The sequence below is a fragment of the Corvus cornix genome, chromosome 4A (genome assembly GCF_000738735.6).
Source record: "Corvus cornix cornix isolate S_Up_H32 chromosome 4A, ASM73873v5, whole genome shotgun sequence".
NCBI lineage: Eukaryota > Metazoa > Chordata > Aves > Passeriformes > Corvidae > Corvus > Corvus cornix.
In genome coordinates, this window is record NC_047058.1 from 14,360,450 (window position 1) to 14,376,321 (window position 15,872).

The window sequence follows — 15,872 nt, forward strand, 5'->3', positions numbered from 1 at the left end:
AGGAGTATTAAAAGGGCTGGATGTAGAAATCTCACAAAACACTGCTTAGAATTTCCTATGAGATGCCATTTACCTCTGTAACAAAGTCATTGAAGTGGATCAAAAGAGTAAGCACATTATTTTTACTGATAATACTTCGTCTAGGATTATATTGAAAGCATGAGTTGCATTCTGCATATTTAATATATAAGATAAGATTTATCAGTACTCACTTGTTGTAGAGCTTCAGTTCCCAGGAAGGTTTTCTTGCTGAAAGTTATCTGTGGTAATAACAAGAACTTGTGTTTTGGGGTGGGTAAAACAGACCCCTGGTGCTTACTGAACTAGAGCATTTTTCACTAAGGAACAATGGAGAACCATTTGTCTCTAGTGGAGTAATGTCACCTAAAATAGTGTAGTAGAGGCATGTCCTCTTCTCAGCAGGTGTTACCAGCCTGGATAATAAATTGTATTATGATGGACTACAGGCTAATTTTGATAGGGTTCACCAGGTAGTGAAAGGGTTGACAGCACTACAATTGTGCTGATTTACAAGTCAAGATATTTCCAATGTCTATAATCAGTCTCTGAGACTGTATTAAAATGTTCCAGTACTACCACAGTATAAGCAGGCAATTTATTATCCATGTGGGAAAAGGAGGGTGTATTGAGTTTGTGTGGGAAGTTTTTGGCAGTGAGTGGTGCTGCATGGTTGGCTTCTGTGAGAAGCTGCCAGAAGCTTCCCCCATGTCTGGCAGAGCCAGCACCATTCAGCTCCAGGATGGACTGCCACTGGCCAAGGCTGAGCCCAGCAGTGACAGTGGCAGTGCCTCTGGCATAACCGATTTTAAAAAGGGAAAAAAACTGCTGTGCAACAGCAGCTGGAAGAGAGGAGAGAGAATACGTGAGAGGAACAGCCCTGCAGACACCCAGGTCAGTGCAGGAGGGGCAGGAGGTGCTCCAGGTGCCCGAGCAGAGAGCCAGCCCCTGGTGCTGCCCATGGAGAGGCAGCTGTGCCCCTGCAGCCCAGGGGCTCCGTGGGGAGCAGAGATGCAGCTGCAGCCCAGAGAGGAGCCCAGGCCAGAGCAGGGGGATGCCCGAAGGAGGCTGGGACCCCATGGGAAACCCGTGTTGAAGCAGGTTTTCTGTCAGGACCTGTGACCCTAGGGGGAGCACAAGCTAGAGCAGAGCAAAGTGTGAGAAAGAGAGAGCTTTGAGTCTTTTGTCCATATTGAGTCTTTACTGAAGTGGAACTGTTTGCTCTTATAAATGGGCAGAAATATTGAGGTTCTCTGCAGTGGTTGAAATTGTTTCATATGTGGCAAAATCATGATGTCACAGTCCCCTGTATGTATCAAATCTGAGAATTCTAACACAGTCTAAACTTTTACCAGGATTGCACATTTTTGTTCAGACCTACTGTGACAATTTTGAACTTAAAAAATGTTGGGGAAGATGAAACAGGAAAGCCTTATAAATATGATTGCCTGACAAAAGGTTTTGGGAATATGAAAACTATAAGCGACATCAAAATGAAGGCCACCTTTGAGATACCAAGTCTTAGTTACTGAACAACTGGAAAACAATGGTATGGCTGACTGAAGGTAATCCCCTCTTGATTGAACAATACCCTCTGCTTGCAGGCAGGTCCAAGGGTCAGAGCAGACCCTACTAGCTCAGCAGAAGGGGTCCAAAGAGTAGTTTTTAGGAGTTAAGATGTAACACTCTATGGTAATATAAGAACTCTTATAGGCTGTATGTAAATGCTATAGGATTTGTATCTTGTATTAGACTGGTTAGTGGAAATTAGAATATTCAGTACAGAAGATGATTTACTGTATTGTAACCAGGACTTCACGAACAACTCTACTTACTCCCTTACCTGCTTACTCTCTTACTTACCTCCTTTTCACTCACTCTTACTCCACTCTTACCTACTTGCTCTTACTTTTACACTCTTGCTCTCTTGGGCCCGCTCCGAGCTGCGGCTGGCAGCTCTAAGCAGTGCCCCTGTACCCACGCCCTTTGCAATAAACCGCATGTTCCAAGATCTGACTTCAGAGATCTCTCGTCTCCGTCCGTCCCGACCGTCCGACCCACCCAAGCTCCTACAAAAAAATATTTGCTTCTTCTAAGGCAAAAAAAGTATAGTCCAGAGAAATTTTAATTTCACTTGTGTTCATTCAGTATCACATGCACACACACAAGTACACCCATGAGGAAGTGTATTCAAAATAATTACCACTCACTAAAATGCAACTGATACTGGATGTATTACTTGAAAATTTGTCTGTGCTTTCAATTTATAGTGCTTTGAAAATCAGGTGCTTTTCAAAATGTTATCTGTCAAACATAAATTCAGTGTGTAATTAGCACTTGCTGGTTACTGATTACGCCTTCAATTTTTGTATTCTAAAAAGAAACTCTTAATATATATGTTAATTATACACGTGTAAAATTCTGTATGGAATTATATTTGATCATACTTTTCAGTTTTTAAAATATGTAATTAAAAGACAGTAAATATTTAAAAGTATAATGCTGGATTTTAAATGTGGCATCCTTAATCTTCTAGTATTTCATGTAATCTTATACAATATTCTTAAACATGTAGTGCTATCCTCACACCCAAAAATGTCAAATTTTTCTCTGCCTCCCTATTGAACATTTAAACCAATTTTCCATTCCTCACAGCAGTACAAGATCATTAGTCCAGAAGCAGTGTTGGTATTGAATGAGAGGAGACAGGAAGGACTGAGTCAATGCACTTTCAGAAAATTTTCTTCTTTTATTTTTGTTTACCAGGTTGATTTTGAAATTTTGAATTTTTAATGGACAGTGGTGCCTCTGCAACACTGGATTGCCATAATACTTGATACAGTCTTTAACACTTCTTTTAAACCTGAAAAAGTAAAGCAGCCATGGGAAACTGGAGGCCTTTTTCAGAGGTATTTGAGTGTACGTGCATTTCTAATAATGACTTTCGTAACATTGAACATGAAATGGAGAATCTTTAATCTGAAAAATAATTGCTATAATATGCAACCTCTGATTTATAACAGTTGTCAAGTTTTACCCGCAACATTATTATTCTAAAGTAACATATTTATCAAGAAATAAATTTCAGTACATTTTACGTAGGGGAATTAAATCACTTGGAAGTTGTTTCTGTTGTGCAGTAAATATGTTGAAGTGTCTATGCAGCCTTTTGTACAATCCTACAAAACTGGCATCCTTTTTCAATACCAGTTAAAAACTTTTCTTTGTATATATTCACATAATCTTGGGTTGGAATAGTTGAATACTGTATGAGCAAAAGCTGAGAAGACTTATGCAGAAGTGAAATTAATAACCTCTAGGTAACTGAGCACACTTTATTACTCAGTGGTTCAAAAGCAGTTTACAAATTTTAAAAGCAAAATTGTGTTGTACTCAATGCAGTGTAAGTAGTAAAAATATAAAACTTCATGTCACACCTTATGTACTACGAGCTGGACGTCAGGAAATATAATCAAAGACAGAAATAGAGTTGGAATAGCCTCTGACAGTGATAGGAAATGGGAGAGATGAATGGTTGTCTCTGAAATGGACAAAGAACATGAGGTTCTTGATTGCAGAATAATAATGAGGCAGTCAGAGATTGGAGAGAAAAGTTAATTTCATTTGAATCCTTAAATGCTGCATTACTAATTCTTTAGGAACCAGTGAGAATGGCAGATTATGAAAGGAATTAATAAAGAAAAAATAATGAAGAATCTGACCTGGGAAATGTACCTTGAACTGCTCAACTGTGCCTAAATATCGTTTTAACAAAGTGATTTATTCTGAACTTCAGAGAAAAAAGCTGAATGCAGGAACATAACACCAGAGGTTCCAGTATGAGAGAGGTTCCTCAGTGCAGAACACTTCTGTTGGTAAGACACTGAAGAAGGGCATGTTGTGTATTTAAGCCTTGTTCTTGCTCTGCTATTTTTCTGTCTGCCTCATCTGGCTTGCATCCCATGTCACAGGCAATGTTCCTAATGTGCAAAAGTAATTATAAAATAAAGTCAAAAGCAAGTGTTTGACATTTTGTTTTATTTATTGTTCAGGTGGTTTAGCTTTCTGATTTGTTAATCAATTTTTATCTATGAATAGAAGGTTAATGTAGAACCTTTCATGGAAACACATGATAGCTGGCCTCAAAGACTCTATTTGTACTTTTGGAGAGCAAGGTAATTTCTAAACCTCTTAAAGGATCACATAACCTTTTAATACTGGGGTTTTTTTTTAGTTATAGCTTAATGAAAAATGGGTTTTTAAAGAGTCTTTTCATTCAGACTTTTTATTACCAGCAATGTAAAAAGTGCATTGCTTTGACATCCTTTGTCAGTTCTGAATGGATTCAGGTAACTCTGTGCAAAGTACTGACCCTGCAAAGGCATGTTAAAGGTTTCCTAGGTTTGGATAAACAATTTACCCATCACAGCTATGCTACCTTCATTATGACTGCTTTGAATTGTCCACCATGCTTTGATATATATTTCCAATTTCATGTTGCTTTTGTTTTCATAGATGCACTTTAGAATCCCATTCTTTAGCACATACTTTTTCATTTTACAGTATCCTGTTTTTAAATACCCATTCACTGACTTTCTGACTTGTTGGCTTTCTTTCCCCACACTATCAATTCACTCTAAAGTGATCAGAAAATCCTGATGCTGCTGTAAATTGGTGGTGACCTTTTGGAAATCCATTGGCTACACCACAGCAAAATTACTGAGAGTGGGAGGAAGCTCAGAGTTTGAGATTCTAGCATATTTAAATTAGCTATTCTTCAGGATAGAGGATAGAGGGCTTGCAATCATCTACGAAGTGTAGCAATACATTAATTTGGGCTATTTCACTTATAAGGATTTCTGCTTCACTGAGAGTAATAAACCATCAGCTGTAATTTACAAAGCAGAGTGATTTAGCTGCTTTATCTTTATGTAATTCTGAGTCTTATCATCCGTGGGCAAAGCATCTCTGATTAAAGTCTTTTGTAACACCATGTGACAATAGAATTAGCCCTGAGATCTTGCTCTGAGTTTTATTGATTAGGAAATATGACTATTTTCAGTAGTGAAAATAGTTGAGATCAGCCACAAGCATACAGAAAACAGCTCTGTTCCCCTGAAAAAGGAAAGAATTCAGCATTCAGGGGGTTAGACTGCTACAAAAGTGACACTACATTCACACACTCAGAGTGTGTTAGGACCACTGTGTTTGTCACTAAGGCAGCATATGCTGTGCTTTAGGCTTTGCTTTGGAATCTAAAGAACTCGCTGATAACAGTAATGATTATCTTTCCCACTTTGGCCAGCAGTTTTGTCAGTCTCCAGATCTTGGATTGAGTATTAGAATGTTGAAACTCTACCAAATTGGTGTAATTTTCAAAGAACACAGATGGGAAGGTAAAAGTAATTAATAACCTTCCTGCTTTGGCCTTGTGATCACAATTTTCTAGGTAATAAGAGAAAAAGTAACCACAGCAGGAAAACGCTACCATAATCCCTCTTATTAACATAGTTTTAATTATGGAACAATTATCTGTAAACCCTTTTTCTCACATCTGTTATGCAGCTTGGTTCTGTTCTTGTCTGACAATGAACACTGGGATAATCTGGCTAAGTAATGGATGCCACTTAGAGACACCTAAGAAAGTAAACTGTACTATAGAAGATTTTTAGAACCCCATCTGACAGGTAACTCAACTGTCCTTTCATACTGCTGTACTTGGTTTCTCTCCCTGCAGATCTGCATTTCTATCCTGGCTCCATTCTATCAAGGTTTTGTGTCAGCAGAAAGACCTTATTTACCTCAAAAAGCAAAGTAATACTGCTTTTACTTCCAGTGACAGAGTGGAAAGAAACTTGCAAAACAAACCATCTTTTTTATATCCTTGAGATCTGAGTCCTGTACTAACTTGAAAATGCATATTTATGATTTCTGAGAAATTCTCTGACTCAAGCTCTAGGGTAGAAGCAAAACAGTAAAACCAGATGCACTCAAATTATTTCAAGATTGATTGAATATCAATAAAAATCTAATAGAATAACATGTAGCTTTTAAAGAGAAAATGGAGAAAAATATGAATTACTGTAAAAGTCCAAGGTGACGTCTAATTTTTAATCTTTGAAATGATTTTATTCAAAATGAGTAATATTTTAGTTTCTTTCATTTTGATGCTCAGGCTTTTTTGACTGCAAGGCATAAATAAAAACAGATCTAATTTGTGTGACTTTTCCTTAAGGTGCTGTCAGTAAATCTGGCTATTGTGACTATTATTAAATGTCGTCAGTAGTTGTCACCGCACAAAAATTTTTATTGGTCTGAACTAGAATGTCAAATTATATTGTGAAGCCCTTCATTAAAGGGATAACAAAGCTAATGATCCCCATTGACTCAGTTTTATTTCAGAAAAAGCACAATTAGTACTTGGATAATAAACTTAAGAAAACTGAAACTTAAGATTTTTTTCTTGTCTTGTAAAGAATTTAATGTTATATACTCTTGTATGTATGTGCTGGTTTGGACAAATTTGGAGGAAAAATAACCTCTGATAGAGGGCAGGTTGCAACCAGCCCTCCCCCACCAGGTTCGGGGAAAAAAAGAGAAATTTTCCTCAGAGGAAAGTGAAAGAGATAAAAAATATTTATTTAACAAACACACAGGAAAAGGATAATAATGCTGAATAATAAAACCTCTCACTTTGGAGAGAAATTTCAGAGTCCTTCCGTAGGTGTGGTCTCTCTCCTCCTCCTCAGAGCTGGGTCAGTGTGGGCTCACCTCCAGGGCCTCCACCTCGGTAGAAAATCCTCCCGATGTGTTCTGATGTTGAAACAGTCCAGAAGAGAAGAAGGGAAAAAAACCCCGAAATCCCAGAAAAACAAAGCTCAACTCTCTGTCTCCCTCCAGAGAAAAGGAGCCAAAAGCTGGCTGGTGTAGTGGTTTGGTCCAAAATACTCATTACTGTTTATCTGCTGTGAGATAAGAATTAGGAGAAATGCAAAGCAGGCACCAAACTTGAAAGAATATAAAGAAGTTTATTAACAGACCTAAAAGAGGAAAAAAAAATTATACCACCTTCAGAACTCTCCTCCTCCCCCCACCTTCCTCCCTTCTCCCACTGACAATGTAAAAAGACAACCCTTAAGATGTTCAGTCTGTTTACCACTTCCATAATAACCTTGTTCAGTCCATTTAGAAAGAGAAGTCTCTTCTTGCTCATGCTATGAAAACATTATCACGAGACAGCCGCCCACTTCCAAATATTGTTCAGTCCATTTAGGAAGAGGAGCCTCTCTGCTCGCATGTGAGTCCCTTCCCCTGACTTGCAGCTTTTCCCGCAACTGCTTTCGAGGGTCCACTCTTGAAGTTTTTTGGGGTACAATTTTAAGGTTGAGCCGTTCAGAAACAAAAACAGAGGCCCTTCTCCTTCCCTGGGAGCAAAGGGTCTTCATCATCTTCATCGTTAGGACTATCTCTGGGAGCATCTCTAGGGACTGAGGTTTTCTCCTTTCCCGTCTGGAGCCAAAGTCCTCATCTGGTTCATCTCTCCCTGTCCAAACTTCTCATGAAATTACAGCTGCGTCAGCATCTGCCTATCTCAGCGCAGGTGCTTTTGCTCACGAGTTGAACACTCCACCCCCCAGATCTTCATGGAATTACAACAGGATACTCTGATATATCATAGCTTCACAACAGAATTTCAGCTTTAAGCATCTCCTCTCTCTCTTCCCTCAGGTTTTCAGCTCTTCACAGCAGTAAAAGGGTTAATCTCACCTCGGCCTTGCAGCTTTGCAGCTGGGATGTTGAATTTTTCTCATCGCAGTGGAGAGAGGGGAGAGCCGAGCCGCTCCGGCTGCCCACGGCAAGGCAGTGGGGGGGGTTCCACGGCTGGAACAGGTCCATCGGCTCCAGGATGGCCGTGGCCCGGCCCGGCCTGGCCCAAGCAGGGCCTGGCCGGGCCCTCTGGGCCCTGCTCGGGCCCCGCAGCCACCTGTGCCAGCGCCGGAAACGAGAGAGAGCTTGGAGGGGGAGTTTGCCTATTCTTAAATGTGGATCACAGAGGTGATCACAACTTTAAGTGGCTTAGAGAATTGTCCATATTCAACCTGGCCAGCTGATAGGTTCTATCAGTTCCCAGAGGAAACTGTAAGCACCCCTTAGCAAGGACGTCCCTTCTGGGACTATGCTTGCTAACCTATGACAGCTGGAAAGCAAGGAGGGCGCTTCCTCTGCTCTTCTCCCTGCAGCAGCAGAGCAGAGAGGAGCGTGCATCTGTGTCCTTGAACAACTGCTTTGAAACGTTTGCTCAGTTTTTTCCTCTCCCCCCTCTCAGGCTCACTTTAAAGGCACAGAAAGGCACAAAATTAATTTCTGGGCATAGAGCAGTGATAGGGGATACACACCATAAAGTCACCCCAAGGGAGCGTGCACGCAGACTGTGAGTGGCACCATTTTCTGTGAATCAGATTTTTGTGTGATTGCAAGTCTTCAGGTTGTGGGGCTCTAGAAAATCAATATTAGTAATATCTTCTGATAAAAATCCTGAGAAAGACTAACACAAGTTCTTCAATAATCCTTGTTATTTTCAGGTCAAGTAGAATCTGCTTCCTTTCTCACTCCATAGAAAAGGTGCCTCTTTTTAGAGGTTAAGAATGGGTGAAAAGCCAGGGCATCTTTGAAGAGATTTCTCTCCCGTATCTACCTTATGTGACTTCAGAACAAAGTGATCTCATATAATCTTTCTAATTTCAGTATCAAAATAAATGGCAGATTATACTAATCTTTCACTAAACATGCAGACTAGAAAAGTCAATATTAGTCATACCACATCTGTCGTTTTAAAAGGCAGTGGTGGTGTTTAACTACTTGGTCTTACGTGGTCCTGCAATGAATAACCTTGTATTATTTTTAACTATGTCCTTAAGCAGAGCCTACTGAAGCCAAGCAGAACACTTTTTATGATTTTAGAGTGCTTTGGATCTATCCTTTATCTAAATATGGCCTTTTTATCGTTTTAAATCAATAAATCTGTTGCTCTGGCACATTTTCCAGTGTTACCCTTGAAATAGTTGCTTATTCACTGAATGGCCTCTTTATAGCAAACTGCAATGTTGCCAAATTGCTTTGGGTTTACTCTGCATTGGTAAGTCCCAATTTTGTAAGTGTAATAGATCTTTAAAATTAAACTTGTCTTGCTGGCTGGTCCCACTCAGTCTTGCAGTCAGTGGCTCGATGTCTAAGTGGGGAACAGTGATGGGAGGTGTCCTCAGCAGTCAGTTTTGGGAGTGACACCGTTTAACAGCGATGTGGACAGTGGGATTGAGGGCACCCCCAGCAAGTCTGACAACACTGAGGTGTGTGGGGTGACTGACACGCTGGACGGAAGGGATTCCATTCCAGAGGGACTTTGATGGGCTGGAGATGTGGGCTCATGGGAGCCTCATAAAGTTCAACAAGGCCAAGTGCAAGGTCCTGCACCCAGGTCAGGGCAAGCCCAATCACAAACACAGGCTGGGCAGAGAATGGATTGAGAGCAGCCCTGAGGAGAAGGACTTGGGGGGTGTTGAGGGACGAAAAGCTCGTCTTGACCTTGCAATGTGCCCTTGCAGCCCAGAAAGCCAAAAGTGCCCTGACCTGCAATAAAAGCAACATTTGCAGCTGGTCCAAGGAGGTGATTCTGCCCCTCCTGACACCAGGAAAACTCAGAGCTGTGAAAGTGATGAAGATAATTACCTGCTTCTTCCTGCTTCAGCTCTCAAAAGTAATTGCTGAAGAACAGTGGTATTTTGAATTGTTTTTGGACTTTTCAAATGATCTTGTTTGGATTTTTAATGCCTTGTGTACAGTTATGATGGTTTAAAGACTGAAAAAGAAAATAGCTTCTTTTACACTAGACAGCATGTGAGTTGTTCAGGTAACTGACATTCTCTCTGGATTTTAAACCATACAAAAGGATATTAATATGCTTTGTGAGGAGTACTTGTTCTTGGTAGAAACAGTATCTCACTATATTTGAATTGAATGTTTACCAGCAGTTTTCTTTTGCCTTAGCTGTGAACTGGAACATTGACTTAACTGAGAAAAATTGTACCTCCATGAGAAAATAATGGGAAAATCAGTACTGCCTCTGACTGACTTGCTGGGCATTTCTGCTTTCAAGGAACATGTCTCTGAGTATTTCTAGATCTGTAATTGTTTATAACTGAACGGAAAGTTTTGTTTCCTGGAATGCCTCTGCGTCCTTTTTGGAGCAGTTCCCACTTTGCCCGGTCAGCTCTGGACGCAGCAGGCTGCGGGGGCCAGCCTCCGGAATCCGGGAGACCAGAGGTCTGGCTCGTGGGTCCTTCCACAGGACCGCGGCAATAGAGGCAGGTGGGGGAAGAAGGAGGCAGGCTCAACTGTGGATGAAATCCGGAAGGTTTATTGTGTCTCCGCACAGAGGACCTCCCCCCCGGGGGTGTCCAGCAATGAGCAACTCTGAACGCGCCTGCCAGGGGTTTTATGGGGGGGTGGCGACAGGGGAGGGATGACAACGGCATCGAATCAGGGAAGGAGAAGTACGGGTCTGCGGGATGAGGGACACACAAGGGAACCTATCCTGGGAAAGGAAGGGAGGGATCCTCCCCCCAAGACCAATCACTCGACGCCCCTGCCAGAACTTTCTAGAAGCTTGGGAGGGGTGCCGGGGCGATTGGCAGGGGTCTGGGAGGAGACAAATAGAGAAAGCAGGGTTATGAACGGGAAACCAGGAGGGTGTAAACTGGGATGGTACCGTAACACAAAACCCAAAGGGGAGACCCGGACTGAACCAAACAAGACACACTCCCACACTGGAAAATGTTCAACAGGTACCCTTTGGCAGCCTTTAATATTTAGGAATAATTTTTTTTGTGAGTTCGGAAGTCTTCGGCTTATTAAAGGAGATTTTCTTACCATTGTATTTAAAACATTATTTGTGTACTGCATACATATTTATGATAGGTTAAAGCTTTCATGATAGTGTTTTATTCCATGAGTTTATTTCGGGTTTGAGGAAAAGCTTCCCTTTCAGACAGTGAGTACCTTTTCTGAAGTGTATGAAGGTAAACAGTGACACCATCCATCTAGTGAAACTTTGCAGAACAGACCAAAAATAAGGACTTAAACAGGAGGAACAAAACCATCGCCTTTGGGATATAACTCCTGCTGTACCAATTCTTGCTGCAGTACAGCACTCCAGCATTGCTCAGGCACTCCGTTTCTACAGCAATCGCTTTGTAAATAAAACTTAAATGTAATTTTATTAGTGATTATTTTGCAGTATGCTAGTTTACTTCAGAATGTTTATGCATGTTGCATTTCTTTATGGGTTTGGTCTTTTTTTCTTGTGTTTTTCTTGTTGCACGCATTAGACTAGAAGTGGCCTCATGAAAACTGGGTTGGAGCTTGGGTCAGTGTGTGGAGCTCTACTCTTTCCAAGGTATTTTGTGATTCCTCTCAAATGTAGAACATAACTAGAGGATAGCAAACCAGAGGTAACTCTCATGAGCCATATCGTTTCTTACTGTTGAAACTCCCACTACTTAGTATTTACTGTCTTAGTGATATGATTTTATATGAAAAGCCTTATATTTCTTACATAGCTTTTATACATCCAGCAATTGTTTTGGCTTCCAGGCCAGACAGATTTGTGGTGTAAAAAACCATAATATGCTTATTCTTTTTTTTTTAATCCATGAAGCTGAGCTGATTCTATAATTTTTTTTTTTTTTTAATGTGAACCCCAAATACAAGTTCACCTGCAAGTGGTAATGTTATATGGATTGCTTCTGTTTAATTAATGCATGTATGATTTTACTAAAATTATTGGAAATTCTGCCCAGTGCTGCAAGCAAAATGTTACACTCTTGGAGTTCAATGTAAATGCCAGTTGCTGGCTGTTGTAGTGTAAACTTTAATTTGTGCTTTCATGACTTCATCTGAAGTGCCAATTTCTGCATTCAAAGCAAAACAGAAAAAGTTACACGAATATCCAGCCCTTGGTCTGAAAATAGAGGTGACTTCACTTGGACTATTTACCTAAGAGAACATGGGGTTCATAGTGTTCCCAAACACTGAGGGACAGCTTCATGAGCAGATTTTGCAGGATTATCTGAAAGTGTATTTTGGCATTTGCAGTTGCTGTGACACAATTCCTTGTCTCTAGAAATTTCACTAAAGAGGAGAAGGAATATTTGTGGCTAGAAAATCCAATCTTTTCCTTACTTTCTTCTTTGTTGATACAGTAGTTTGTTAAAACTAATCCAACCTGACACCACCTTGTGTCATATTTAATTACTCTCAAGCTTAGCATCAATTTTGAGCAAAGCCCCCAGGTTAAAAGCCAGAACAATTCAATTTTTTACGTTGCAAATAAATGTTGAGAGATTCTACAGAAGATCAGAATGTGTTTGTAGTTGAGCACAACATAAGGCTGTGCACCTTCATGTATCCAGATCTTAGCTGTGCCTCAGATGTGGATGTGGTGTGGGCTAGAAGGAGAGGGAGGTGCATCCAAAGCAGTAGCCTGTGGAATACCAGAGCTGGTAGTCCAGCAGGAGAATGTGGCTCCAACTTGTTATTGCATCACTGAAACATATTCAAGGGAAATGTTAGCCCCAAAGCACTTTTCCCCATCTGTTTCAACTGGGATTGGCAGGAGAGGAAGGGTTTATTTTAGAGTAGGTGTGGCCAGTCTAGACCCACTTAATGAAGTTCTATACCCTCATACTTCATGAACGTCTAGAAAGAATATAATTGGCTATAATTTCTGAGGAAGTCTCTGTGGTCAGAGGCTCATTAGCCTTGACTGTGGTGATTTTAGCGAAGACTGAGATTAGGCTCTCTTTGTGTGTCTGTTTCCCTTTCAAAAGCTAACCTGAAAAGTGTGGCTATGCAAGGTGTTAATTTTTGGCAAACAAAAAGTTGCTTTGCCTTACTTAAAGTAGTTGAAATTCTCACTTTTCAATATTTTGAATTATGAGATGATAAGCAGTATACACAATGCCCTTTTGGGGCTACTGCTTCAACAGAACACCTAATCAGAGGCCAAAACTGCTGTTGCTTATGTAGACAATGTGCTTTGCCATCCTTTAGCTGAAATAAGGCAGAAGAAAAGCAGACAGCTGTTACTTATGAAATTAGGATAAATCCAAATTAACGAGCCAAATTAACTGTTGCATTAGAAACCACAGCGTGTTTTTGTTCTGTTGTATTTTGCTTTCTTTTCTTATGGGAGATTTATGTCTTGACTGGAAAATAAACCAAAACCCTAAGAACTGTAGAAACAAATGAATGGGGAAAAAGTAGTTTTGAATTTCTACAGGAATACCCAGAATTTTTCTACTATATTCCTCCTGATTCCTACTTCAGTTTTCCGGATTACATTGCTCTGTTTTTCACGTTCATTAGTGGTGGTTTCTACAGAAATTACTGGCAGTAATGACAGGATGTGAAGTTTACAGCACATAGGGAGATAAAACAGTGGTCTTACAGAAGGCAGCCTAATTAGAGTGGACCTTCTCCTCAAGACAAGAAACCACTACAACCAAACTTTATTTAGCTTGGATTTTATTTTTTACAGGTTGTGTGAGGCATCTTCACTCATGAATACAATAAATTTATGCTATTGTTCAACAATACCAGGTTCTGAGACCTCTGCTACTGTTCAGTGTAATAATATCTGTTGCCAATACACTAAAACATAGACTTAAAATGCTTTCATTTACATTCCATTCTATTTAGTTTTTTAGTTCAATATTTTTCCTCCTAGGTTTCCATACGAATACATTTAAGGGATAGAACACCTGCTATGATAAAAGCATGAGGGAAGTCTTTGGTGGTGAATCATACAACTGAGAAAGGAGGATAATGGGAGTTGCATATGGACACAAAAAGGAAAGAACGCTAGACATAAGACTAGAACATACTGTGAACCATTCTAAAATCTTTCTTTTAACAGTGACCAATATGGTGTATTCAACCTGCTATTGAACAACTATTCAGGAATTCTGTAATATTTCCCAGAAATGCAAAGTATGCTTTGGAAGGATGTAAAGGAGTAAGAAGACAAAGGAGACAGTACTGTGGGAACAGTCTTGGAGTTGTGGACTGTGTCAGAACCAGCAGTAATGTGAAGTTAGCGCAAGATTCAGACACTCCTAATTCTTTTGTACCTATGGTCCTTTGGCTAGATATGAAAGAAACTAGTCCTAGAAAGCATTATTTTGCTCTAAGTGGTTTTATTTATTTTTTTTTTAAATATCACGGCTTAAAAATACAGTAGTCTAACAAAATCAAGATAAGATTTTGGCCTTTTTTTCTTTAACTTATTTGGAAAATAATGAATGAAACATTTCTTCCTCCTTGTAGGAAATATTTTTTACTAAGAAAACCTGTTTCTGAAGTGCATTGAAGCATACAGAAGAAATAATTTCTGTAATAGGCCAAACTAGCTTTGCTTTGATGTAATATTTTCCTTTAAGGAAAATCATAAAAAGACTAATGTATACATATTCATTAAAAACTCTCTGAATATGTAGTTCCTTGGTGGATTGTCCGTGCTTTAAGATAATCTAAAGCTCACAGCTTTGCATCAGAAAAGCAGAGATTTCTCTCTGATTAACCCACACAATTTTCTTAAACTGCAGGTGAATATACCCTGACAGATACTTTGCTGGATGGATGATTCTGTGTTAAACTGTATTTTAAAGGAAAAGACATCTCACAGCTGATTGCTGATGTTGAGCAGGACTGGTAGGGATAAACTGTTAGAACAAGTTGATGCTGCAGAGCAAGCAAACCTATTCCATTTTATTTACTTTTACATGATGGGATTGTACAGTGAAAGTTAATGATTAAAGCATGAAGAAAATTCAGCTCATTTTTTTAAGTTTGTGTATGTTGGAATATTTAGAATTTTATGTAATGCTAGGCAGAAATGACTTGAAGTATAGCTTTGGCAAACTTTGAATAGCTTGATGTGTGTAACAGAGATACCGTAGTCATATTTCAACTAGACATGGAATGGGAGGTTTAAAATTGGTGAGGTTTCTTTGGTTTGGGTTTTTTTTTTTTTTGTGGTCTTTTGTTTTCTTTTCTTTTTTTTTACTTAGACCTCATCAGAGACAGAAAAAACAGACAGGCAGCAGTAGTAGTTTGCTGTAGTTCGCTATATTTCATGATTTTAATGCTCCTGACTGAGATCACTTTTGTCACAGATTATGTTTTTCAGTGGCTTAGTCTGTATAACAATATGTTCAGATTTTTAACAGTAATCAGGCACTCAGTGCTTATAGGATCTGAGTACTTAATATGTTTTAAAAGTACCACGTTCACTCTGTGTTTCAGTTTCACTTTGTAAAGCTGAGATAATGTTATCCCTCTTCTTTACAAGGATACTGGGAGATAAATGCATTAAATGCTGCAATGTGCTTGGGACTAATGCTAATCTTAGGTGTCTAATACAGTCTAGTAAACTAAGTACCTAATATGTCTAGATGTTCTCATCTTGCAGAAATTGCTTGGGTAAAACTTAGCATAATATGAATTATCTTTGTAAATAAGATGAAGGTTTAGGTGCTGATACAAATAACAATACCATGGACTCCAAATGACTTGAATGAACTTTGATTCAGGTCCATTAAAATTTGTCATGAGCAATTTTCAACACTCGGGTTCTGAAAAATTAATTTTTGTTCTGGTTGTGTCTTGTGTTATGAATAATCTTGGTTTTTTTTGGTAGGACTGTTATGTGCCTGGGAAGATTTGAGTTTTATATTTATATAGCTCTAATGACCGTGACCATTTCTGTTCAGGTCAAAGGAATTAGGTTTCTGAGGCAG

At 39.5% G+C, this 15,872-nt stretch overlaps 1 long non-coding RNA gene across 1 annotated transcript in view; it reads left to right on the forward strand.

Moving 5' to 3' along the window:
* Positions 1-10,703: 10,703 nt before the first annotated feature.
* Positions 10,704-15,872, forward strand: part of LOC120412023 — a 127,569-nt gene continuing 122,400 nt past the window's right edge. The window contains exon 1 of the long non-coding RNA XR_005604679.1: positions 10,704-10,859. This is a non-coding gene — a long non-coding RNA (uncharacterized LOC120412023). The remainder of the gene's footprint in view (positions 10,860-15,872) is intronic.